A 26,614-nucleotide genomic window follows, 5' to 3' on the forward strand; every position below is an offset into this window, starting at 1 on the left:
GTTGACCGAAAGACTAAGAAGTTGCGACGCAAGATGGTTGGGTTAGTGCTTGTCCGATGGAAACACACGAATGGGCCGAATCTCGCCTGGGAGACGGAGAGTGACATGTTGAGTCGCTATCCGCATTTGTTTGTTGATATGTGATTCCGGGGACGGAATTATTCTAAGGTGGATAGAATTGTAACACCTGTGTTTTCGGGCTTGCCATTTTTAGCAATGTAATAGTCTAGGTTAACCTTTGTAACCCGTTTTGAAATAATAAGAGTGTATTATTTGAGTATTATGTGTTTTGTGCTTAATTGCTTAATTATGTGGTTTGATTAATTAAGAATAAAAATAAGCGTCAAGATTTAAGTGTAAAATAAACTGGATATCTTTGGATAATGTTGTAGTAGTTGAAACAAGGTTTCCAAATATATATAGAACGCCCAAATCTGACTTCGTATGAGGAAGTTATGATTGATTGAAGTTTCGACTTAGCGATATGCAGCCTGATATACTCGATTTGAGATCGAGCGGTTTTTAGCCGAAGCAATCTAAACGAGAATCGAAGATCCCGTTGTTGGTATCGAAGCAATGAAAAGTTAGGCGAGAACGGACGTCAAACGGAGAAGTTATGAATTTATAACGAAGTTTTTCTGTCCCGGCCTATTAAAAATAAATAATAAAAATAAAGTTAAAATTAGCCGACGGAGTCTAAACGAAAGTTGTATAGCGTAGTCTCACCTTCGCGTGGATATAAAGAACGTCGAAAACGGAGTTCGTATGAAGAAGATATGAATTTCCGAAGTTTATTAAATAATTAATATTTAAATTTAATTATAAAAGTCGGCATTATCCGAAGAGTAGTCACCGATCTGATCCGAAGTACGCCCAGCGTACTGGCGTACGCCGAGCGTACCGCGAAGCATGACGCACCTCGCACTCAAGTGACTTCGGATGACGAACACCATGACGATTTCGGACCAGTACGCCTCGCGTAAGGCCGTACGCCCCGCGTACTCCGAGGCTCCAGCCTCCAGCCTCGTTGTTGTTTGATTTAGTCATCTAGCGGAGTTTAGATGACGACCACGGACTTTTCTAGACAGTCATGTGGAACATTAGCAGGCTCGCCGCCTGTAGGTGTTAATGAACTTGGGTGTTCATTCGATGTACTCCATCCCCCTCTTGGTTGCCTTATTTGACTTATATTGCTGAGGAACCCCCGAAGCATGTGTTGTCGTCCCGATGAAATATTCTTAGACTAGGTCCCTTGTGTTAGTTATTTTAGGGACATAAAGTGAGAATAACGGGAATGAGTAATTGGGTTATTGTTGGTTGGTGGAAATTAAATATAATTATTTATTATGGGTTGAAAACCCTATATGCTCACCAGGCTCCCAAGCCTGACCCACTCAGTTTTATTTGTATTACAGGAAGTGGCGCAAGGGCATAAGATGGATGAACCATCAAGTTGTTTTGTTTACAAGTCTGTATATGTATATATTTGTTGAATGACTTGTAATGTTATCGTTTATGCTTATTGGTCTGTATCGGAACATGACACCCCGAGTTTTGATTATATAATGAAAATACATTTCTTTTATGAAATGCTTTGGTAAACATTGTTTTATCACGTTTTGTTTTTGGGAACAAATTCCGCAACTCTTTCAAATCAAAAGGATTTACTCTGAAATTATTTTAAAAGCATAAATGAAAATCGGTCTTTTCTGGCCGAGATTTTGGGGATGTCACAGGTACGCCCCGCATAGGCTCGTTGTGGGTTTGATTGCGTTTTGGGCTTCGTATCCTTGGGCCGTTTTGTTTGGACCTTCTATTTGGGCCTCTGAGCCATTTGAGATTTTTGTGGGCTAAGATAAGGCCCATATGGGGGTTGGGCCTAATTTGGAAAATGAACTATTAGTGGCCCCTTTATGGATCTCTTGGTTGGGCCTTGGTAGGCCCATTAGGTTTGGGTCATTATGAGTCTGTTTGGTAGGGCCATCTTTGGGTCGTAGTATTGGAGTGTAGCCTTGCATAGTTTTTTATTATGGTGTTGGGTTGTTTTGGCCTAGTTCAGGGCCAGTGCGCAGCGGCAGCAGTAGTGTAGGCTTTCTCGTGTAACGGTTGAGGTGAGTCTTCTCACTATACTTACCTGTGTGGTAATGCATGAGTGACCGGAGGGTCTTATTTGAGTTATGATGTGAGGGTCTTATTCGAGTTATGATCGGAGGGTCTTATTTGTTTTATTGACCAGAGGGACTTATTTGTATTACTGACCGGAGGGTCTTATCTGCTTTATGTGTTATTATGGATTCTGTCTTTGTGACTTATGTTGTTATATTATTCTATATATATATATATATATATATATATATATATATATATATATATATATATATATATATGTTGAGCTATGACCGGAGGGACTTATTCGTGTTATTGACCAGAGGGTCATATTTGCTTATACCGAGATATGTGTTATTATGCATTTTGTCATTGTGATTTATGTTGTTACATTATCCTGTGCATATATTGAGTTATGACCGGAGGGTCCATGCCGAGCTGTGAGACCGGTGGGTCTTCACTGAGACACATGACCGGAGGGTCCATACCGAGCTGTGGGACCGGAGGGTCTTCACTGAGACACATGACCGGAGGGTCCTTATCGAGACATAGCCATGATAGCTAATTATCTGTGTACGTGGTATTTTGGGGAACTCACTAAGCTTCCTGCTTACCGTGTTGATTTAAATGTGTTTCAGGTACTTCTTTAGATTTCGTAAGGGCGGAGGCATTATTGTACACATCTGCCGGCTTATGGAGATTTGAGGATTTTGGGATACTCTGATATCGTTTGATAATAACTTGCAATTTATGTGATGACTTGAATTTATGAGTAATATTTTGAGAATTAAAAATGAAAATTTTGTCTTGAAATTTGAGGTGTTACAATTTGGTACAAGAGCCTTGGTTTGAGAGATTCGGGCACACCCTCGGGAATGTCTGGACTCAAACCGAGGATTTGATAACTTTTCAAAAGAGAATAATTTTTCATCACACGATTTTCCAAGGATATTAAAGAGTTTTGAAGGTAGATCCGAAGCGGTGTGTACAATCAGCCAGAGCCTGAGCAGTGATTTCCCAAAATACCCTTACTTGCTTATGTGTTGTTATTATTGAGTGGATAGAACTGCATGCTAGTTTAGGGTTAGGAATCTGCGCAGTATTGCATGTTAGCGTGCCTGCTTATGAGAGATGCCTTTATGCCAGATATGTTAGCTATTGGTGTTGTATATGTATGATTAGAGATCTCCAAGGAGCTGTGAGGTAGGATTGCCTGAGTCCGGTGATGCCTTTTGTGTTGTGGATTGAGTAGTTGGAGTTGTATGCTAGAGTGGTTTTATGTGTCGGTGGAGGCTGCTTGATGCCTGAATGCTGCTTGATTTGTTCTTTGTGGAACTCATGAGTGATAGGGGTTCTTCAAAAGCTTATGGAAAAGGAGTGCGGGAAACTAGGAGAGCTTGGGGAGTAATTTCATTCCAATGAGTGTTTAGCGGTGAGTATTCTTTGGGTAGCGAGCATGTGGAATGACATTGGTCGGTAGGGAAAGTTGAGCAGCTACTTAGGAAATTGGGGACGACCCATAAGGAAAGTATGGGTAGATGTGGAAGGTAGTATTGGTCCCATACTAATGAAATCAGAGGACCCATACTCGAAAACAAGGAGAATTCCAGAGGTTCTAAGTAGTAGGTTGAGGGGAGATAACATGGTTTGGCTACCATGATTCGTGGCAGAGTGTGTTTATGTCTTTACCGGTTATCCGACTGTGGTTGTTCAGACTGAGAGTGTATATGGTAATTTGTGGGGCCAGAGGGTCATGTCGGTCGAGCTTAAATGGAGTATACCTTGCGAGGAAAAAAATCGAGTTTAGGCATCGAGGGATTTGACTGGTGAGGTGCCAGTTGGAGTCGCAGGACTCAAAAAGGGAGTGGAGATGATGCATTGTGGAGGATTGCAATCGGAGTTGAGTGATCGGCCTATGGAGTGTGAGGGAAATGTCTATAACGAGAATTATATTATTCCCGCTTTTCGTGTTGGAAGGAAGGGTGAGTGTGCTTCTGATTTCGGAGATTAGAGGAAGACCCTGTAGGGTACCAGATAGTTGTGGTGTTAGCACCAAAGGGATTTTTTTGGTACGAGTGCCCTGAGTTATTCCTTATGCCGGGAGGGAGTCATCAGTGGGGACTTTGACAGACGAGGATAGGGATGTGCCTCAAATGAGTATGGTAAGGCGTATTCTAGCAACCATTCCAGATAACCAGGGGGAATATCTTGGGACGACAACCTTCGTTGTCTATGTTGCAAATCGACTGTGCGAGTGAGGTCTCCTATTTCTATGTCATTCTTGCGATCAGCTGTTAGGTGAGGATCCAAAGAATGAAGAAGGTGATAGTTCATTATTCTAGATAAATAGTCGATACTATTTCAAGACGGTCGGAGTATCTGGTTGTGCAGATTTATGAGATTCTTGGTGATTGGAGGCAGTCACATTGGGAAGTTTCCAAGATCTCCATCTGAGATTCATAATACTTGGATTTGATTGGTATTTATCTGGAAGATCATCGAGCGTTGCATGGTACGTCCCAAGAGTTGGGTATGGTATATCGGGTGAGCCAGTTCGTAGTGTGGTTTGGTTGGTATTCTAATTGGCGATGGTTCAAACCCTAAGTGGGGGAGAACTAGGTATTATGTTGGGAGGATTATCAGTCTGTTTATGTTTTGGTTCAGGAGATTGGGTTATAGGGATCTGCGGTCCGGGTATATGAGACTAGGGTCTGTAGGCAGTCAAGGCAAGGTGTAGAGCGAGATGATGGGTATTGTATGTAACGTCCCAAAAATACGAGCCAAAAATTTCATTTTTAAAACATACACTTTGCAAAACATTCGAAATAAACATTCATTGTTCATATCATTTCATAAAAGATGTTGCGTGTCTGGAAACCATTTTATAAAACATAATAATGTCAAAGTACAAATCCATAGGAAGATCTCATAGTGCGGGATACAAAGCATGTATGTGATGTGCTGCTACCACACCAGCTCCTTCCCCTTCTAAGAAGAGGTACCTGAAACCAAAACTGAAAACTGTAAGCACAAAGCTTAGTGAGTTTCCCCCAACATACCACATACCATACAATCAAATAACATACATATATTGCCAGGCATATCTGGGTGCCCGACCTACCCCTTCGGTCCTCGCGACCAGATACAAACTAGTCTATTTGGGAGCTTGCCTCCCCTTCGGTCCTCTCGACCGGATACTGACTAGCATATCTGGTTGTTGGTCTCCCCTTCGGTCATCTCGACCGGATGCGGACTAGCATATCTGGGAGCTGGCCTCCCCTTCGGTCCTCTCGACTGGATACTGGGGACTATTTCACCCCTACTACTACCACATAACACATATATCACATAATCTATCTAGCATGATTGGGCATGACCGCCCCTTCGGCCCTATCGACCGGTATTCTGGGGAACTATCTCCCCCCTACTGTCACTAGCACATAGCATCATATCATACTAGCACAATAACACATCACAGGTAGTAGCAACCCTAGATGAATATCACAGAGACAAACATCTATCATAAAACTCCTACTGGTGGGCCGGCATTATGGCCGTAGACCCACCGCTACTGGAAGGTAACTCACCTCAAAGTAGTTGTTGATCTGCGTGGGAACTGACTGTCTTCTGCTGCTGCTGCCCCGGAAATCCTCCGGCTATAATTCCCACAAAACACTCAGTCAAATACTGCTAACTGACCTCAGGGTAAAATGACCATTTATCCCTAACCAAGCCAAGAGTCAAGGTCAAAGTCAACTTCCAGTTGACCCGAATCGCCGAGTTGGCTTGCCAACTCGCTGAGTCCCTATTCATTTGATTGACCATAATTCCGTCTCTACTCGTCGAGTCGGGCATTGACTTGATGAGTTTTCTTCTAATCGATGTCCAATAGTCCTTCATCCTACTCGCCGAGTTGTATGAACAACTCGTCGAGTTCATCTTCATCCGAAGAACATGCTATGCTGAGACTCGCCGAGTTGTATGGACAACTCGCCGAGTCTGTTCTTAAGGCAAGAAGATTGCCTTGGACTCGCCGAGTCAGGGCGTTGACTCGCCGAGATACTTCATGGGTGAGTCTGGCTTCCGACTCACTGAGTCACACCCCATGACTCACTACTCCACTCCGCAAACACGCAAAGGGGGAAAACTTGGGGACTCGCGACTTGACTCGCCGAGTTAGTCACATGCAAATACTATACACTCGATTTTGCTTGAATCCAGCTCATGCCATACCTAGATCTGGGTTTCTAGGGCTTGATTAACACGTAAAGTTTCCAACTTTACGTGTAAATAAACACCAATGAAGGTTTTAGGGCTCAAAATGCACTAAAAGAGTATATCTAGGGCTTTCATGCAATATGGCTTCATAAAGGCAGTGGATCCGAGCTCCTGGAGCTCAATGATGCCTAGATCTAAAGGTTAATCGACTTATTACAGACCCTAAATCATACCCAAGCTTAGAAGTGGCTCAAGAAGAACTTTAATGGATCCATAAGGGACTATAAGCATGAAAACAGAGGGAAATTGAGTTATACCTCAAGGGAATCACTGAAATAACACCAATATGTCTGGCCTCCTTCTTCTCTTCTTGATCTACTCTTCTTTTCTCTCAAAATCTTCAATAAAACACACCAAAGCACTTCAATCTCACAAGGAACAAGGGTTGGACGATATAGGGAGCTCTAAGGGTGAAGGGGGCGAGGTTAGGGCGCATAAGGTTGGTTTAAATATGGTGCAAACCCTTGGAATTTAGGGTTTCATCAGAAAGCGGGGACTCGCCGAGTTGCCAAATTAAACGTGTTCCATATCCCGTCTCTACTCGGCGATTCGGGCCTACAACTCGCCGAGTCCAAGGCTAAAAATGCAAAACACTTAGATAAATTTCACATACCAGGAACCATGTGCTACATTGTAGGTGCCCAGGAATGAAATAGTGTCTTCACGGATGATAGTCATTGGTTAGGGATCCTATTGTGGTCAGTGTTTCTTTCGGTTTCGCCAATGTTCGAGTTTCGAGGCGGTCGGGTCGTTGAGATCAAGTTTCGATGGCTGAGAGATTTGCTAGTTCGACATATAGATTGCTATCAATACTTCAGGAGGGGTAACAATTGATTTGTCAATTAACTTCAGAGTCAGTACGTGTAGTTTCTCATGGGTTTGATTAGTAGTGTTGGGGTTTTGGATTGTCATCAACGCGTTTTCAGTGATTGATGATTTTTCCATACATCATTAAGGAGTTTGAGTACTTCGAAGGCTTCGAGTTGTGTAGTTGAAGATCAGTGGTTGTGACGAGCTATTGTGAGATTCTGTGATGGTGTATCGGGGTTTCCAAGTATGATGCCCCGAATGGTTGGAATGTAGGATTATTATAAGACTCAGGTTTGTTAGATGAGAAGTGGAGCATCGAGCGACTATTATATATTCCAGTTGTGGACCCATCAATTATTATTCACTAGAAGGGGATTGTCCAAGGGTGTAAATTTTATTGAGGGAAAGTGCTTTGTTTATGATAATTTTCGTCAAATTGTAATGATGATTAATCTGAGTGAGTGTGTGTACCTATTTATGGTTGGATCGCGGAGCCTGAGTTTAGTGAACTTAGTATGGTGATGGTTTGATAATAAGATTGTGAGATTGTTCCGTAAACTAGCGGATATGAGGTTGTAAGAGAGTGGATGGATCCATGTGGGAGTAATCACTTATGACTGTCGGGAAGGACCATGGGGTGAGCCTATGGCGAGTGAGGGAGTGTCGTAAGACTGCAGGGAGCCGTAGCATTCACTAGTCAGTCAGAAAGTGTTGTAAGGTTGCGGGGAGTCGTATCATTCACTAGTCAGTGTATGACGCAGAGGGGTTCTTAGGCTTGGGTAGCCTTTCCATTTGAGTCTTTGGGAACCTGGTGGTCGGACCATGGGCGAGACTAGGGTCTTAGTGATGGTCGGGAACCGTTATATCACGATTTAGGGAGGCGATGTCGCAATCCGGAAGGATTGGAGTGTAATGGACGCGTAGATTCATGGATATCGGGTCTTGAGTTGAGTATCATATTGGATATGAGTGGTTTCATTTTTGCTGTCAGACCAGACTCTTGTGTTTGAGTTGGCTCTATCTGTGTAAAGGATAGATAGGTTGGAATTTTGGATTTTCAGATGGATCTCTTTTTGAGTGGTTATGGTTTCCATCTAATGTTTTAGATATGAGTGGGTCGGTTGGTTTGGCTTGGGGGAGGGACACAGCACGCGCGGGATGGTCCTGTCTGACGTGAGCTTAGACATTGAGAAGAGTTTGAGTGTCCATGCAGAATGACAACGTATTATTTTAATGTCTGAGGGCAGATTATTGAGGGTTATTCTTCGGATGGGTTTGATAGCAGCATTGGTGGTTGGTCTTCGATGCGAGGAGAACCCTCCGTTTCTTATGGGTTTCCGTCAGGATCGACCGGTATGGCGGGTGATGTGTGTAAAATGCACTAGTTTTAATCCTACTACTTCAAACACAAATAAACACACGAAAGGCAGTATACATATCGTTTAGCAATATAGTTCCAGCAAGCAGGGTATCGAACACAGGGAACGATAACAATTAAACTAATCTACTAGAATTATCTAAACAAGTAATAAAAAAGAAGAATTTTCTCTAGTTTTGCAAGACTAGAAACTTAAGCACCTATTCATCTTCTAAAGGTGTCCCTTGGCTGATTTATATTTAAGTTAAGGTGGCCTTAGGCCTTATTCCCTATTGTATTTGTATTGTGTTGTGCTTTTTGGTTTTCTTTATGGAGGGATCTCTTATTCAAAATATTCTTGAAAGGCGGATTGACAAGTGCGACGAGGAGATGGAGATTCTAGAAACGTTCGATCTTTGAAGCTATTAACTAATATCTAGGGCAAGTAGGACTAGTCTTTATGGCCCTATTGATTTAGGAGTTGTTGCAACACTGGTTGTTGGCGGTTGTTAGCGAGGTACGAGCAGGAGAATGGCTAATGTCCCTCACAATTAACTAACACTCAAACTAAGACAATTAATAACTAAAGAAAATAAGAAGTAACTAGATTCAATAATGAAAGAGACTTATGTTCAGGTTCAACTCACTTGTTTATATGGTTGATTTTGTGGCAAGTGCAATGGATTATTTTATCATTGGCTATCGATTAGTGTGATTAGATTCATGTTCACTATTACTAGTCCTTAGAAAGCAAATTAATTCAAACAGTGGCCAATTAGTTAAACTAATAAGTTTCCTAGTATTTTGATTCGGGTTAAGTAAGACTTGTAATTTTAGCTAATTAAATTTCTCAATTCAATCAACATCTTGTATGGTTGTTCATCACACAAGCTCACATATTAACTTACTTATTTTCTAGTTAATTAGGTTCACATTCACTAATACTAGGCATATAATATTGTTTTCACAAAAATCATATGGAACAAGTAATTAAGAAGATGTTCATGCAACTTAATAGACTTGATAATTAACAGAAAAAAATTATTGTCAACATATAAGGGTCTTTAACAAGCTTAACAAAACAATTTCAATAAATCCAGTTAATCCATACAATAAAATCAAACCAAATTAACAAGCTAATCTACCCTAAACAGAAGTTATGAGTTTTTAGCTCATATTTATAACAATTAACATCTCAAAAACGAAATCCAATGATAAAAACATAATGTATGCAATAGATTAAGAAAAGAGAATGTGTTTTGCCTTTCGATCTCTTCCAAATTGGTCTCTAGGGTGAAATCTCGAGTTCCAGAGCTCCAACAATACTTCTAATCGTAAATTAGTCGCAATTAATCCTCTGAAAAACTTTTGGTCTCGGGCAGTAATGTCATTTATATAGTTTTCTGAAAACAGGGGCAACTGGTCGAGTCCATAGACCGACTCGACGAGTCCATCACTTAAATCCCGTGTACGGTAAGGCACCTGATGGTTTGCGAATCTTCTCATCAACTCGTCGATTTCTTAACCTTTTTTAGCTTGATTTATTCTAACTTTAATTCTTGAACTTCCAGTCACTAGTCCCGCTTCCTTTTTAACTCGAGCACGTCTTTTAGGCTGAAAATATAATTGTAACATAATTAAGCACCTTTTGTTCAATATTTGAGACAAAATAGCCAAAAAAATATTAAGATATTAGACAAAATATATGACTAAATACGCACATATCAAAATACCCCACACTTGACTTTTGCTTGCCCCCAAGCAAAACTGAATTTTAGCACACTAGCACAACATAAGACAATCCTAATCTAACCCAGCCATTATGCCAAGACCGAAACTTTGTGTCTAAATTTTTTCCTAAAGACCCCCCCTCCCCCCAATCCTAAATACTTAGAATCCTCATAAACACTCGCCCACTTCTTTTGAATAATGCTCTTTTTATGCATCCCTCCAAATCCATCCACGGAAAACTTTCTTAACCTCAAGTCATTTTTGGTTAAACAACCAAGCATACATAAATTCTAGAAAAATTACATCCTTGATACCACAATGGAGCTCTTGAATTCTTCACTTATTTGATCTTTAATCTTTCTGAATTCACCACCTTCTTTGTTTGGTTTTTGGTATCTTCAACTTTTGAATTTTGATTTTCGTACTTTATACTTTAACCGCTCCAAAATTCTTTAACTTTTTGGTAAATTCTCTCTGTTTTGTTTTTACATGTTCCTCACATTTTTCACTCAAACCCTACATGCTTAAGCAAGGAGCTTAACTTCATCCTTTATTGGTTAAGATATTAGTCTTATGTGCAATGACTACTTCAGTTTTCCTGGATAAATTTCTGGTACAAGATGCCAAAGATATTGCATCCCTCAAACTAAGCGAGGTTATGTTTTTGTCCAATGATTTCACTAGGATAAAGGGGGCCACAAATGCATTAGAACGTGTATAGGCTCAACTAAACATTTAGGTCTTCAAAGAATCATCAAACACAATACTAGCATGAATCCAAATTGCTTTTACCAAAATTTCCTAAATTAAGTCCTAGCAATTTTACGCCAAAAAATTAATTAACTAAAATTATGATTCTAATTTAACTAACATAACCAACCCCCCTACCCTGCACTTAATCCATGCAATGTCCCCATTGCATGTTATGAATGATAAAGAAACATAAAAGTAAAGAGGGAATTGGAACAAACTCCGTTGGGATAGTAGTTGCGAGGTTGATATTCTTCATTTAAAGCTCTATCTTCAATTGACTTTTAAGTATGGGAACAACTCATCCATGCCTTGGGTGTCAAATCTTGTGTGGTACAGCTCCAAATATTTAGGAAAAAGCTCTCGGAAATGCTCGAAAAATAATATTCAAAGAATATAACCAATACCGCGTCAAATGGAATCGAATTATTATCTTGAAAAACAAGATAATGAGCCACTCGTCGAGTTCATGTGGAGACTCGATGAGTTATCCTTATAATGGCAGAAAAACGTGTTTTTTCCTCTTTGACTCGTCGAGTTCTATGTATGCACTCAACTAGTCATCGCTATATGGCCAAAAATCTCTTCTTCTTTTAGGTCCGTTTTCTTTGGGTGTTTGGGTAATATCAAAGTAACAATTTCCCTCATTTTTCTTTAGTAAATAAGCACTCTTTAGCCCCTTTCATGATCGGACTCATACTCGGACTCAAAACTCCTATTTCTCTTGCCTAAACTCGAATTTTCTTTACTCTATATTTTTGCATGTCACACCCTCGAACCAGACGGCGGAAACGTCCGAGGGCTTGTGCGTGACTTCATCTTGAAATATCATTACAATGAATATAAATGAAACATAACATCATCATCATGCATATCAAATACAACCAACATTGTTTACATCAAGTACAATATTACATGTTCAAAATATTTAATGTATGTTGATAACAAAATATAATATATTCCACCATTTTCTGCCGACCTTTCTTCTTAACGATTCCCTGAGAATACAAGTTATTTTGAAAAACGTCAACATATATAATGTGGGTGAGTTCATAAGCATATTTGAATGAAAAGTTTCGAATTGCTTGTATATACCAGAAAGTCCGATATTTTCTGAAAATGGTTTGAACGTGATGTATCAAAATCAAGTATTAATGCATGTGTGTTTGTTGTAGTTAAAATGTATCGATAATAAAGATGTAATCAAGATAAAAATCTTGTGTTTTCTGTTATAAGTAGAAATTAATGTATAATTGTATTGATCCTAGAAAATCCGATATTTTCTGCTTATATGAGTATTGAGGTCATAAAATTTCCAAGACCGTGTATGGATGTATGTATGTTTCTAGTATCGTCGAGATTAGTATCAATATACCGAAATCTTTGATGAAGTTAGTCTCTAAGTGAGCCGTTACAACCATTCTTGAGAAAGACTAATTCGCGTGTCTTGGCGTTTTCAGGCGCCGGTTTTGATGTAGGTAAGGTTTGTCGCCCTAGACTGGCCTAGTCTAGCTGTAGTGAACAGCTAAGGCGTGGGAGGTCACCTCGTATAGATCTATACACAAACTCCCGCTCTCCCTCCAGGAGACCTTGATTATAACTACATGCTACGATCATACACTCAAAGGTGTCAACCGACAAGTCTCACTAGATTCTCAACTTATTCACGAGTAATGTATTTCACCAAGTATAATGTTTATGTGTATCTTTTAAGTTTTCAAATCCAAAAGTATGTATATGAATATATGAGGTTCAATGGATATGTAGAGGGATAGTTAAGATCCACTAAGCATGTGATTTTCAGTCCAAGCCCAATTAGCATGTAAATGGACCACTAAGACCCAATAAACATGTGATCCATATCTCAGGCCCAAATTAACATATCAATCGGCCACAAAGGCCCAATAAACATGTGAAAGAAATATTAGGCCCAATATACACTTAAATGGACCCCTAAGGCCCATTAACCATGATACGAGAGTATTAGGCCCAATAACATGTTATCGATGTATTTCGTCCATTTGTTATTATTTCGTTGTTTTGTTTTCGTTCGAGGTTTACCAAGACAACAAAATATCTATTTTTTTGTAATAGAGACATTTTTGGCCCATCAAACAGAAAATATACAATTTTAGTCACCTTTTTGGAAAATTTAACACTTTAAATCCCTTAAGGCTAAAAGTTTCCATTTCCGGCCCAAAAATCATAAATATTAACATTTTTGACCCAAATACAATAAAAATTAAAATTCTTAACCCATTTTTAAAAAGAATGGCATTTTCGGCCCAAATTTTGTAGAAATAACATTTTAGGCCCATAAATCCAAAGATTTACATTTTTGTCTCGAATTTGTATTACTTGACTATTTAGTCATTAAAAATCAAGATTTTTACAAAATAAGCCCAAGAAAAACGTAATGGCCCATAATATGGCCTATCATACGAAATTTTCACTTTTAGCCCTTTTTGAAGTCATGAAAATCATTAAGACTCATTTTTGAAATAAAATGACTCTTTAGTCCCTCTAAAAACCGAAAATAACTTGAAAACCTCAACTTTTTGTTTATTTGTCAAAAATGGTCCTTTTTCAAGATTTTGTTTAGTTTCTCATGGACCTTCACATTTTTAACACATTTATCTTTATAGTAAGTTGTAACAAATGTTTTAGGTTACAAATATCACTACTTTTAGTTAGAGATTTCGAGATCTATAGAGTTTTCACACATAATCACATGTTAAATCAAGAAATACACACATAACATGCATAACACTTAGATCTAGCACATAGTAACTTGTATTCTCCACCAAAAACACATGAAAACCGAAAACAAGGGGGTATGAACTCACATTAAGGTTTGGATTCGGTTTTTAGATGGGGAAATGAGAGGATCTCGGCTTTAGCAAGCCTCTTGAGGAGGTTTTCGAACTTGGATGGTTCTAAGTAACATGATCCACAAAACATGGGTGTAAGAGGAGTGATTTGAGTGTAAAGATGTAGTAAATCAACTTAGGTTTGTAAGATCTTACCAAGGATGATGATCTTGATGAAGAATCCTCTTGAAGACACACACAAATCTCGAAAACTAAGACGAGGAAGGAGGTGCTCTTGAGGGATTTCTTGAGAGGTTTTTGAAGGAAAAGGAGATGGTGAAGAAAGAGGCCTTTGGCTGAGATTTATAGAGGGAAGAGAGAGATGAAAATTAGTGAATGCATGGAAGATTAAGATGTAAGTGTTTAGATACATGGGATGTAAGTAGCATGGAGATCCTATAACAACATAAAATTTTCAAAACAAATTTGTTTCTCATTTTAAACACATAATATCTCAAATCATCATTCTCAAAATCACAAGCGTCTCAAATGTCAATAAAAAAACATAAATCCCGGAATCATAAAACAACTCTTCGCCAGTGTGTACAATCACGTTGGTGCCTTGTCGCGATCCTCGGAACTACCTGAAACACATAACACAGTAAGCGCACAGCTTAGTGAGTTCATCATAATACCACACACAACTCATTAGCCACTCAAGGCTATAGCTCAATCAGAACCTCCAGTCAATGTGTCTCAGTGGGTCCCTCCGGTCCCACAACTCAGATGGACCCTCCGGTCCCTCGACTCATCATATCAATATAATTCATAGAAAGCATAACACAAAACAACAACATGATCTCATTGCATAGATCATACACATAAGACCCTCTGGTCACACATAAATATTACCACTCAGGGTAAGTATAGTGAGAAGACTCACCTCGTAAGCTAATGGATGAAAATATCGCACTCGGGATCTCGATCTCTACCCACCGGTCTAGCCTCCGCCTAACACATAATAATTATCCCTAATTAATATTGGCCCTCAAGAAGCTAGACTAACCCTTCTTCAACTCACAGAAGGGTAAAAGACCATCTTACCCCTCCAAGGCTTAATAGTCCTCAATCTTGACCAAACCCTAAGATTCAACAAAAGTCAACAGCAGGGAGTATGTTGCGCGTTCCAACTCCCTGCGCTGGGCATACTCGGCTGCTCACAGAATCGGGGGTGCTTGACCCCTACGCTGCGCGTACTGGGGTTACGCCCAACGTACGCCCCGGTTTCACTCTTCTCATATTTTTGGTCTTAATCCGTTAAGAGATATGCTCATATCTCAGATCTGGACCTTCTAATGCCTCTTAGTCCATAAAGTCATCGACTTTAAGCCTTTGCATGGCTGGAAAGTCACCATCCTCCATAAATACACACTCTTTTGTCCCAAAGGTCTTATAACTCATGCATGAAATGATTTCACCAACGATGATTGGATTTTTATGGCTTCACACTACTCATACACTCAAAAGGGGTTGGTCTTAGGCTTTGGAGTTCAAGATCTCATCAAGACTCCACCTTTATGGGACAAAGCCCTAAAATGTCCAACACAACTAGCTCATAAGAAGGAAAGGTAAAGTCTGAAGCTTTATACCTCAAATAGAAGCTTCATACCCAGATTTGCTCAGATCTAGAAGCTTGGACTTCAACTCTCCTTCTTCAAGGTCTTCTCTTCTCTTCAAAATCACACAAACACTCATTCAAAGCTCAAACACACACACACAAGCTCTACAATGGAGATTAGGGCACTCTTAGGGTTTTCTCTCTGGAAATGGTGGCCAGAAATGAGGCTATCATGTTCCTTAAATATGGGACTCACCCTAAAGTAGGGTTGAATTCTGGGCCTAGTACGCCTAGCGTACTCATGCGTACGTCCAGCGTACTGGGTGCTCCGCGTTGCATGCACGTTGACGAGTACACTAAGCGTACCCTCAGGTACGCCCCGCGTACTTGTTCCTCACTCTTTTACATTTAAGACCAATAATGACAATATCCCAAAAGATTAAGGTTCTCGAGGTATACCTGGACTCGGGATGTTACAATTCTCCTCCACTGGAATCAAAATTCGCCCCCGAATTCATGCTCCCCAAATAACTCCGGATGCTGCTCCCGCATCTTGGACTCTGGCTCCCAAGTCATCTCGGACCCTCTCCGATGTTGCCACTGAACCTGAACCAAGAGCACCTCCTTGTTCCTTAATACTTTCACCTTTCGACCCATAATCGTGATAGGTCTCTTGATATAATTCAGGATCGCATCCACCTGAATGTCCTCTAATGGTACCACTGCCGTCTTATCGGCCACATATTTCCTCAACTGGGACACATGGAAAGTGTCATGGATCTGCCTCAACTCCGTAGGTAGCTCCATGCGATAGGCCACCTTACCCACTCTAGCGATCACCCTGAATGGGCCGATAAATCGGGGCCCTAGCTTGCCACTCCTCCTGAACCGTATTACCCTTTTCCACGGGGATACCCTCAGGAGAACGAAATCTCCAACCTGAAAATCAAGTTCGGATCGCCGCCTGTGCGCATAACTCTTCTGGCGACTCTAAGCCGTTAGTAATCTCTATCTGACCTGTTGAATCTGCTCAGTCGTCTTGAGCACTATCTCAATGTCACCCATCATTCGCTGGCTTACCTCCCCCCAACAAATATAGGATCCAACACCTCCTCCCATAAAGGAGCTCAAAATGAGGCATGCCGATACTGGAATGGTGGTTGTTGTTGTAAGAAAACTTAGCCAGAGGTAGGTATGTGTCCCAACTTCCTCCGAAGTCCATAACACACGCTCGAAGCATGTCCTCGAGCGTCTGAATTGTCCGCTCGCTCTGTCCGTCTGTCTATGGGTTGTAGGTTGTGCTAGAATGCAATCGCGTGCCCAACTCCTCATGAAACTTCTTCCAGAACCTGGAAGTAAACCGCACATCCCGATCTAACACGATGGATATCGGCACCCCATGCCGAGCCACCACCTCTCTCACATATATCTCCGCCAGCCTCTCTGCGGAAGAGCTCTCACTAATAGCAAGAAAGTGAGCGCTCTTCGTCAACCTATCCACAATCACCCAAATTGCGTCAACACCCTGCGTGGTCCTCGATAATTTGGTGATAAAATTCATAGAAATTTGTTCCCACTTCCACTGGGGAACCTCTAGTGGCTGCAACATGCCATGTAGATGTTGTTGCTCGGCCTTGACCCTTCGACAGGTCAAGCACCTCTCAACTACCCACGCAACGTTCCTCTTCATACAGGGCCACCAATAATCTCTCTTCAGGTCCAAATACATCTTAGTGGCCCCAGGATGGATCGAGAATTTCGATCTATGCACCTCCTCCATCAGGGTATGTCGAGCTCCGCCCGTATAGGGCACCCAAATCCTTCCTCGGAAGGTCATAATCCCTCGGCTGTCTGTCACAAACTCGGACACCCCAATCACCCGCTCCCTTTTGCGGTTCTCTGGTCTCACAGCCTCCACCTGGGCCTCTCGAATGATATCTAAGACTGGATTCATCACTGTCATCCTCATACACACGTCTCGGATCGGAGCACTCTCTGCTCTGCGGCTCAGGGCGTCGGCTACACATTAGCCTTTCCCGGATGGTACAAGATCTCACAGTCGTAATCTTTCACCACATCCAACCATCTCCTCTGCCTCATGTTAAGGTTGAGCTGATCTATAATATATTTCAAACTCTTGTGGTCCGTATATATGGTACACCGAACCCCGTACAGATAGTGACACCAGATCTTGAGGGCAAACACTACTGCCCCTAGCTCTAGACCATGGGTGGGATATCTCGTCTCATGAGGCTTCAACGGCCTCGATGCGTACGTTATCACGTGCCCTCTTTGCATCAGAACCGCACCCATGCCCGTAATAGATGCATCGCAGAAAACCACAAAATCTTCCATCCGCTCCGAGAGGGAGAACACGGGAGCCTCGCATAATCTCTGGCGAAGGGTCTCGAATGAGTTCTGCTGCTCGGGACCCCAAATAAACGCGACACCCTTCCGGGTCAAACTGGTGAGTGGGACAGCAATCTTGGAGAAATCCCTGATGAATCTTCGATAGTACCCGACGAGTCCCAGAAAACTCCTGATTTCGGTGGGGGATCTCGGCACCTCCCACCTCATGACTACCTCAATTTTGGCCGGATTGACCAAAATACCATTTTGGTTAACGAGGTTTCCCAGGAACTGGACCTCTCGCAACCAGAAATCACATTTGGAGAACTTGTCATAGATCCTCTCCGACCTCCGCATACCCAGAATCTCTCTCAGATGCTCCTCATGCCGCTCTCTGTTCCTCGAATACACTAAAATGTCATCGATGAACACAATGACCGAACGATCTAACATGGTCCGGCACACTCGGTTAATGAGGTCCATGAACGATGTCGGTGCGTTGGTGAGCCCGAAAGGCATCACCACAAACTCATAGTGCCCATAACGGGTCCTGAAGGCCGTCTTCTGGTTATCCTCCTTGCAGACTCTCATATGATGATACCCCGACCTCAGATCGATCTTGGAAAACCAAGATGCTCCTTGTAGCTGATCGAACAAATCGTTGATCCTCGGAAGTGGGTAACGATTCTTACCCGTCCACTTGTTCAACTCCCGGTAATCAATGCACATCCGGTGTGAACCATCCTTTTTCTTGACAAAAAGGATCGGGGCTCCCCACGGTGAGATACTCGGCCTGATAAATCCCTTCCTCAATAGCTCCTGCAGCTGTGAGGATAGCTCCTGCATCTCCGGTGGCGCAAGGCGATAAGGTGCCTTGGCGATAGGCGCCGCTCCCGGTACCAAATTGATTTGAAACTCTACCTGCCTCTCGGGAGGTACTCCCAACAACTCCTCGGGAAAAACATCTGGAAACTCGCACACTATTGGAACCTCAGAGAAAGAACTCGATCTCTCTGCAGAAGCCCGAACATCTAACACATACGCTAAAAACCCCATACATCCCTGCTGCAAACTCTGCATCGCCCTGGCAGCAGAGCAGAACGTTGATCCAGATCTAGTGCCCTCTCCGTACACCGTAAGTAATCTTCCACTAGGGTCTCGTATAGTCACCAGCTAGTGCTCACAGTCGATCACAACTCCAAATCGGCTCAACCAATCCATGCCCACGAGAACACAAACATCCCTCATCGCGATCGGCACCAGATCTATCAGAAACTCAACTCCGAAAATATCAAGCACACATCCTCGGAGCACATCAGTTGCAAACACTGAATGCTCATCAGCTATGGAAACTCTTAGAGGTCGACTCAATGCCTCTCGACGGATACTGAGGTGACGACTAAAAGCTAACGATACGAATGACCGACTCGCGCTCGAGTCAAATAACACCAAGGCAAGCACAAAACACATCAGAAAAATACTGGCCACAAAATCAGGTGTTGCGTGGACCTCCTCCGCTGTCAGCTGAAAAGCTCTCCCACGAACCCTTGGTGTCTCGGCCTTCACTGGTCGGCTCTTAGTAGCACGCACAAAAGTAGGTGCAGATCCCTGCACTAGCTGGGGGCACTCGGCCTTCCGGTGGCCGGTCTGGTTGCAATGAAAGCAAACCGAGAATCCCTTGGGGCAATCCTTCGCCATGTACCCCTCCTTACTGCATTTGTAACATATCCTCGTACGACAAGAACCCTCGTGACTGTTTCCGCACTTGCCACAGGCGCGGCCCTTCTGGCCCCCAACTTTGGAATCAGCGAGCTTTGCCAGCTTCGTTGTCGGATGCGACTGCACTGGTCTTCGATCCCTCCCCATGGACTCCTCTTCATCCTCCCTGGTCTGTAACTCAAGCTCAATCTCCCTCCTCCTGGTATTGGCCTGAAGCTCGGCCAATGTCTGATATGACGAGTTCGCCACGAACTCTCGTATATCCCTCCTCAGTACGCTCAGATATCGGCTCACACGTGCCTGCTCAGTGGACACGTGTTCAGGGAAAACATCGCCCTCTCATGGAACATCCTTGAGATCTCAGTCACTGACTCTGTCTTCTGCCTGAGAGACAGAAACTCCTACGCCAAACGTTCCCTCTCCACTTGGGGAACAAACTCGTCTCGAAACATCTAAATAAACCTCTCCCATGTCACTGCGGTATGATTTGCAGTGGTAAAGCCAGTTGTCGCAAACTTCCACCAGTCCTTCGCTCCTAAGCGAAGCTGGTTCAGCACAAATCGAACTCTCAAATGGTCGGGATAGGAACACGTGTAAAAACACCCCTCTATATCGGAGATCCACCTCATCGCAGAAATCGGATCCTGCGTCCCATCAAACTCCGGTGGCTTCGTGTTGCTGAACTCTCGGAACAGCAACGAGTCACCTCCCTGTGGCCTAGCAGCGGTGACGGCTGCAGTGGTCACAGCAGCAACAAACTCAGTGATAGTAGCGTATCGCTCGTCAAACGTCTGAATCAAGGTGGTCTTGATAGACCCAAACATCTCCGGAATCTCTGCTCAGATAGCTGCAGCCACCTCCTTGTGGATCATCCTTCGTATCTCCTCCTCGCTACTCCCACTGCTCCCAGGGTTGTGGCATGTCCCCACCATGATGTCTCTAAAACACAACACAATATCATCAGAGACTCGCTCGAGCATACTCACACTCGATCCCCAGGATTCTTACTTGGGCCGCTCACTGATCCGGTGCTTCCAGTAGTACGGGCCCAATACTACCTTCCACACCGCATCAGTATTCATCCCAAGTCCTCTTCCTCGGATCCCAATTTACAGGTACTCTATGCCTCACAAGCTACTCTCACAGTAGATCTCTCATTAGCTCGTTCCTGCTAGGTACTCATACTCAAGCTAAACACTAATAGCAGAAATCCCTAGGCTAAGGCATCACAAATCAGGCCACCCTTGTCCTAATATATATGAATCACTTAGCCAACTCTCTAGCATGCATTATATCACAAAGCATATCTCGTAACACAAAATGAGGGTATTTAGGGACATCACTGCTCGGCTCTGGCTGATTGTACACACTGCTCCGGCTCGACTTCTCTTAGACTCTTGCTCATTTTTAGAAAAATTTATCTCTTTTTGAAAACCCTTCTCAAACCCTCAGTTTGAGTCCAAACACACCCGAGGGTGCATCCGAATCCCTCAAACCAAGGCTCTGATACAAACTTGTAACAACGTAAAATTTCCAAAACAAATTTTTTTCTCATTTTAAACACATAATATCTCAAATCATCATTCTCAAAATCACAAGTGTCTCAAATGTCAATAATAAAACAGAAATCCCAGAATCATAAAACAACTCCTCGCCAGTGTGTACAATCATGTCGGTGCCTTGCCGCTATCCTCAGAACTACCTGAAACATATAACACATAACACAGTAAGCGCACAGCTTTGTGAGTTCCTCAAAATACCACACACAACTCATTAGTCACTCGATGCTATAGCTCAATGAGACCCTCCGGTCAATGTGTCTCAGTGGGTCCCTCCAGTCCCACAACTCAGATGGACCCTCCGGTCCCTCGACTCATCATATCAATATAATACACAGAAAGCATCACGCAAACAACAACAGGATATCTGATTGCACAGATCATACACATAAGACCCTCTGGTCACACGTAAATATTACCACTCAGGGTAAGTATAGTGAGAAGACTCACCTCGTAAGCTAATGGATGAAAATCTCGCACTCGGGATCTTGATCTCTACCCACCGGTCTAGCCTCCGCCTAACACATAATAGTTATCCCTAATTAATATTGTCCCTCAAGAAGCTAGACTAACCCTTCTTCAACTCACAGAAGGGTAAAATACCATTTTACCCCTCCAAGGCTTAATAGTCCTCAATCTTGACCAAACCCTAAAAGTCAACAAAAGGCAACAGCAGGGAGTACGCTGCGCGTTCCAACTCTCTACGCTGGGCGTACTCAACTGCTTACAGAATCAAGGGTACTTGACCCCTACGTTGCGCATATTGGGGTTACGCCCCAGTTTCACTCTTCTCGCATTTTTGGTCTTAATCCGTTAATACATAAGCTCATATCTCAGATCTGGACCTTCTAATGCCTCTTAGTCCGTAAAGTCATCGACTTTAAGCCTTTGCATGGCTGGAAAGTCACCATCTCCAAAAATACACACTCTTTTGTCCCAAAGGTCTTATAACTCATGCATGGAATGATTTCACCAACCAAGATTGGATTTTTATGGCTTCACACTACGCATTCACTCAAAAGGGGTTGGTCCTAGGATCTGGAGTTAAAGATCTCATCAAGACTCCACCTTTATCGGACAAAACCCTAAAATGTCCAACACAACTAGCTCATAAGAAGGAAAGGTAAATTTTGAAGCTTTATACCTCAAATAGAAGCTTCACACCCATATTTGCTCAGATCCAGAAGCTTGGACTCCAACTCTCCTTTTTCAAGGTCTTCTCTTCTCTTCAAAATCACCCAAACACCCCTTCAAAGCTCAAACACACACACACAAGCTCTAGAATGGAGATTAGGGCACTCTTATGGTTTTCCCTCTGGAAATGGTGGACAGAAATGAGGCCATCATGTTCCTTAAATAGGGTACTCACCCCAAATTAGGGTTGCATTATGGGCCTAGTACGCCCGACGTACTCACGGGTACGCCCAAGGTACTGGGTGGTCTCTGCGTTGCATGCACGCTGACGAGTACGCTAAGCGTACCCTCAGGGATGCCCCGTGTAGTCGTTCCTCACTCTTTTACATTTAATATCAATAATGACAATATCCCAAAAGATTAAGGTTCTCGAGGTATACCTGGACTCGGGATGTTATAGATCCTATGGGTAAAGATGAGGTGTCACCTCTTATTTCCATAAAATTTTCTCTTTTTTTTGTATGGGCCGAGAATGGGTTAAAAGAATGGGAAATAAATGGTTTTGGGCACATTCTTGGCTTGTTCGAATTTATGAAGTCCAATAATGTATTTTTCGGCCCATTGGGCCCTTAGGAGAGTTTACGACCCAATGAAAGTCCATTAGGTAATTTACGACCCACATGGCCGAAAATGTTAAAGTATTATGAATGTGGGTCCAGTTAGAGCGCAAATAAGGTCCCTAGGCCCAAGAAAGTCAAGTTGGAGGTTTATTGATCCATTAGGCCCAGTAAGAGAATCCTAGTCCACAATGAACTTGAACTGGGATTTCTAGGGATTTCAACCCATAACTGAACATATGAAGTGTATCTGAGTGAGCATAGAGTATGATATTCACTTAAAGTACAAGTTTTACAATACACTATGTTTACATGATAGTATAATTTCCTAGCTAAAATGCTAGTTGTGACGTCATCCCCCTGTTAGAGGGAATTTTGTCCCGAAATTATTTCGAAAGGTAGGTTCACGAATGAGAGAACAGGTGAGGGTACTTCTGCTTCATCTGGTCTTCGCGTTCCCATGTGAATTCCGTTCCACGCTTAGCGTTCCACCGAACCTTCACAATCGGAATTCGACTCTGCTTTGTACGCTTCACTTCCCTTTCCATGATTTCAACTGGTTCTTCGATGAACAGGAGATTCTTGTTGATTTTGATCTCTTCTAAAGGAATGACAAGAGTTTCATCGGATAAGCACTTTTTCAAGTTCAAAATGTGGAATATGGGATGTACGTTGCTGAGCTCTGAAGGTAGCTGCAACTTATGAGCTATCAGACCAATTCGGGCCAGAATCTCGAATGGTCCGATCTATCACGGTCCTAACATATGGATATTTGGGCCCATCCATCCTTGGTATGTGCAAATGGCTCATCATGTGCGTGAGTTCCATGTTGTTGTAGTTCATACTCCGCCGAAGATCATCTTGGTATGCCCTCGATTCTACACTATACCAGTCCATTGTAAGCTCTTCATCCACCGGGATTACCGGTGGGTCTTCATGTGCATGATCGTGCCTCGAACTCACCCTCCTACCCAGTTATTCGGGTGCCACCACTTCATCATCTTCCGGAATGGCAAAGCTACCACCACCATAATCCTCCACTATTTTCGCCCTCCTAAAAAGAATAAGATTGAATGGAGGTGTGGGAATCATGGTTAGAACACTCGTGTCTCCCCTCTCAGTAACACCATATGACCTTGCTTACCTTGTTACAAACATTCCCCCATTAATTTTAGAATTTTTTCTCTCCTTCACCGCCCCTTCACCCAAATACCTCTCCAAACAGTAGGGAATATTACAGAAAGTGTTTGGCATAATTATGCACCATAAATAGAAAACATCAAGGCTTAGCACCTTGTCGTCATCTTTCCTCATGTTAATTGTGCTTGCAATAAGACGGTGAATTGGGGACCGGATGCTTCCTTCTTGTACCGTGGAAGGTATGTAGACGTTGTTTGCTATAGTGTTCCACTAATTTCCCAAATTTGTCCCGCCCGGAAAAAGTCTATGGCAACAATCCAAGAATGTACCAAATGCTTCTGTCATGACCAAAGATTGGTCATATAGATCCATTCTCCATCCCAAGTCCGCCATACTACATTCTCGGTATTCACCACCGAGGCAAAAGGTCAAGGCCTTCGGGTTATAATAATCGTCTCCTCCACAGAATATCACAGTGGAAAAGAACTCTAAACAAAGCTCCATGTATACCGGTTCTTGCATCTAGAATAATTTCTCCCACCTGTCACACATGATTTGAACTCCATATTGTATGAAAACTTTAGTTAAGTATGGACTCAAAGAATCCGCCAAACCCAATTGCTCAATCTACGTCCAATTAAGTTCATTTGGTACATAGAATTCTTTCTTTTTAAGTGTTTCAAGCCTCTTTTTCCATCTAGTCAAAGTAGACTTGGATCCACTTTCTGGAAAGTTGAACCAAGGGAAGTCCCCTTGATCTATTATTGAGCTCTGACCCTTACTTCTGAACATTTTCTGCAAATTAAAAACAAGGAAAACAAACACACAAACCACAGAACTTGTTAAAATAATCAAAATCCGGAAACTGAAAAACGGACTCGTCGAGTCCGATGAACAAGTCGCGGGCATGCTTCTAATTCGAACCAAATCTGCCATGTAAATCCAAAATTTGTTTTAGAGGTTTGTTTAGGGTGATAATCCAAGTATTAATTCACCAAAAATTCCTGTCCAAACACTCTAATTTAACCAAAATCAAAACCCTGAAATTTATGTCAAAACCAAAAATCGGGTTTTTAACAGATTCCAACTTCTAAACTACCAAAGATCAAAACTTTGACAAGATTATTCAAGAAAAATGTTACCTTTTGAGCAAATTGGAAAAGAAAGTCACGAAAATTGGAAATCTTTACTCGAGATAACTCTTGGTTGAATGGGGGAGGATGACGGATGTAAAAATGAATGAGAGTTTTACTTTTTAGGGTAAATACCCTAATTTACAGAGTTTAATTTTTTTTCCATTAATAAAACCTACTCATCAAGTTGGGGTCCCCGACTCGTCGAGTAGAGGCGTATACTATGAAATATCGCATATTTCCAGATGGACTCGTCGAGTCAGGTCAACTGGACTCGACGAGTTGTATCCTCTGTTCGAAAAAAAATTGTACTCTTAAAAATAAATTTCACCACACCCCACACTCAAAGTTGGCTTGTCCTCAAGCAAACATTTTAAGCTTAATAGAAGTTACCAAAAATCCTTTAGAACACACAAAATAAAGAAAATGGAACTAAAAACCAAAACGAAAAGAAATGGGTAAAAAGAAAGCAAACTCAAACAGCGGGTTGCCTCCTGTAAGCGCTTCTTTTTTAGGAGTCTTTAGTTGGACTCCTTCCCGCTCTACGTTGCAGGGGCTTTCTCCAAGTCCATTCCTTCGTCAAGTAGTTCTTCATTTGGTATGCCCTCTTCATATTTCTTGACCTTATCCTTGCAAGGGCTTTCTCCAAGTCCATCCCTTTGTCAAGTAGTTCTTCATTTAGTATGCCCTCTTCATATTTCTTGACCCTATCCTTATTCATTTAAAGCTTGACCCATCTTTGCTCCACAACTCAATTACCCCGTACGAATACACATGCTTGATTGTAAAAGGCCCGGACCAACGAGTACGTAATTTTCCCGAAAAAAGATTAAGTCTTGAATTGTATAAAAGCACTTTTTGATTAACTTCAAATTCCTTGTTACCCCTTCAACCTTGCATCATGCCATCTTTTTGTCTTGTCTTTGTAGATTAACGAGTTAGTGTAGGACTCATTCCTTAATTCTTCCAAAGCATTTATTTGTAAAAATCGGTTGGCACGCAACTCATTTGGCTCAAAATTGCATGTTTTTAAAGCCCAATAGGCTTTATGTTCAAGCTCCATGGGTAAATGACAATTTTTACCATAAACCAATCTATAAGGTGTGGTTCCAATGGGTGTTTTGAATGCGGTCCTAAATGCCCAAAGTGCATCATCAAATTTTTTCGCCCAATATTTTCTATTGCTACCCACTGATCTTTCCAATATTCTTTTGAGTTCCCTATTTGTGACCTCGGTTTGCCCATTTGTTTGTGGATGGTACGGTGTTGAAAATCTATGGCGTACACCATATTTTTGCAACACTTTTGCTAGTTGGTCATTAGCAAAGTGGGTTCCTTTATCACTAATTAACGCCTTGGGTACTCCAAATCTAGAAAATAGTTTTTTTAGGAACTTCACCACAACCCTTGCATCATTGGATGGTAATGCTTGCGCTTCAGCCCATTTTGACACATAACCCACCGCCACAAGTATGTATTTATTAACTTTGGATGAAGGAAATG

The sequence above is a fragment of the Lactuca serriola genome, chromosome 4 (genome assembly GCF_051521515.1).
Source record: "Lactuca serriola cultivar US96UC23 chromosome 4, Lser_US96UC23_V15, whole genome shotgun sequence".
Classification (NCBI taxonomy): domain Eukaryota; kingdom Viridiplantae; phylum Streptophyta; class Magnoliopsida; order Asterales; family Asteraceae; genus Lactuca; species Lactuca serriola.